Genomic DNA, 2,085 nt, shown 5'->3' with positions numbered 1-2,085 from the left:
CACAAGCATTGTACTGGTTTGGTATTGTAGCCTGCACTGGTCCTTTTCTTTTTGTTGTTGGGGGTTTTTTTTCTTTGTTTTGTTTTGTTTTTTTTCTTTTTTTAAGGATTGCCAAGTATTTAAGGAGAAATTGTACAGACAACAGAGCAGTTTATCTTCATGCAAATAAAGTAAAACCATAAAAACCACCCAGGAGGTTCTCTGCCATTGATGGAGACCTCTGGCTCCTCGGAGCACAGCAGTCAGTGATGTTGGGGGCACCTTGTTCTCTGGCTCCCATGGCCATGGACCCATGGGGGTACCTGAGCACTGAGGCAAAGGGGTGGCCGGACAGAGTGAAGCTGTTGAGAACCAGCAGAGCCCAGGGCAATGTGCTTTCTGCAGCTCTGAAGCTGCAAGCTTTCAAGCCCTTTCAAGCCCCTCCGTAACCAAGGAGAGCTGAGCTAGGCTGGGACACAGGGCGAGGTGGGAAAAGGCATCCCAGGGCAATGCCAGCACCCACAGGGTGATGAACCCAGCATCCCCATGGAGCAAAGGGGCAGCCTGCAGCTCCCAACATTATCAAAGAGATGAAAGGAAAGGGCTAAGCACAACCCAGGGTGCCCTTTGCTGTCCTGATGTGTCCCCATGGATCCAGCAGCACCCACCACCCTTGTGATCTGCACCCAGGGAGCTGGTCCCCTCTCCTCTCTTTCTATTTAATTTTTTCTTCTCTTTCCTTTTACTTTGGCCTTGATAATTGTCCTCTCCTCTCCTGTCTTCAGGGAAACATGGAGCCAAATCTTGCCCTGCCCCTGTTTTTGTCACACGCCCACTGCCCCATGTCACTCCCTACCCCCTTTCCTACACAGCCAAACCCAAACTTTGTGGGTTAATGCAGCCACCTCCATGGCCCAGGAGAGGTACCTGCACCCATTTGGGGGCAAGTAGGAGACCACTGCAGGCTGCCATGTCCATGTTGATGCTGCCACAGGGACCTTTGTCCACCCCATACATCTGCCTTGGGTTTGGGTGTATCACTGTGCATCGTTGGTCACATGTGAGGAGAGGATGGCTGGAGAGGGACCGTCACCCCCCACCCAGCTCTGTGGCCCCTATGGATGCTGGAAGCTGCACTGCCTGTCCCAGCTCTGCAGGAAGCTCTTCCAGGGCTGAAGTGGTGGTGGGAAGAGTTAATTTTAGTGAGCTGAGATTCTTTTCTTATCAGCATCCCTTGTTCACCAGCCTCCCATTGGAAATGCACTTCCTATGACCCTTGCCCTGTCCCAGGAGGGTCGTGCCCCTCAACGTCACTGACAGGCAAAGCAACAGCAGCAAGTTCCCACAGGGGCTGAGATGGGATGGAGGAAGGAAAAGGACCTTGGGTGGGTGAGACATGGGCAGCTCCTCAGCTGGCTACAGAGAACAATGCCACAGATATGTGACAGGGACCAGTCGCTGCAGCCACCTCTGTTTAGCCTGGAGGAAGCTCCTCCATTTCTCTTGAGAGAGAGCAGCAAAGAAGGATGGAAGGATGAGAGGTTCAGCCTCCCACATTTTACAAGGGTCTTTATATATCATATCCAGGTTCCTGGTTTGGATCACTCTGGGAAAAAACAGAGCAGAAGACACCAAACTGTGTGGTGCAGTCAACATGCTGGGGGGAAATGATGCCATGCAGAAGGCATCATGATGCCATGAGGCCGTGCTGAAGGACCTTGACAAGCTCCAGAGGTGGGCATGTGAGAACCTCACAAGGTCCTGCACATGGGTCAGGACAATGCCAAGCACAACGACAGGCTGGGCAGAGAAGTGATGAAGAGCAGCCCTGAGGTGAAGGACTTGGTGATGTCAGGGGACAAGAAGCTCAAACTGAGCACTGGCAGCCCAGAAAGCCAACTGTGTCCTGGGCTGTATCCCCAGCAGTGTGACCAGCATGTTAGGGGGGTGGGGTTCTGCCCCTCAGGTCCCCTCTGAGGAGACCCCCTGCAGTGCTGCATCCAAGAAGGACACAGAGCTGTTGGAGTGAGTCCAGGAGAGGCCATGGAGATGATCTGAGGGCTGGAGCACCTCTGCTATGGAGCCAGGCTGGGAGATCTGGAATAG

The sequence above is a fragment of the Gallinula chloropus genome, assembly GCF_964237585.1.
Source record: "Gallinula chloropus genome assembly, chromosome: 27".
Taxonomy (NCBI): Eukaryota; Metazoa; Chordata; class Aves; order Gruiformes; family Rallidae; genus Gallinula; species Gallinula chloropus.
The sequence above is the reverse complement of the archived record's forward strand: the minus strand, read 5'-3'. Positions refer to the sequence as shown.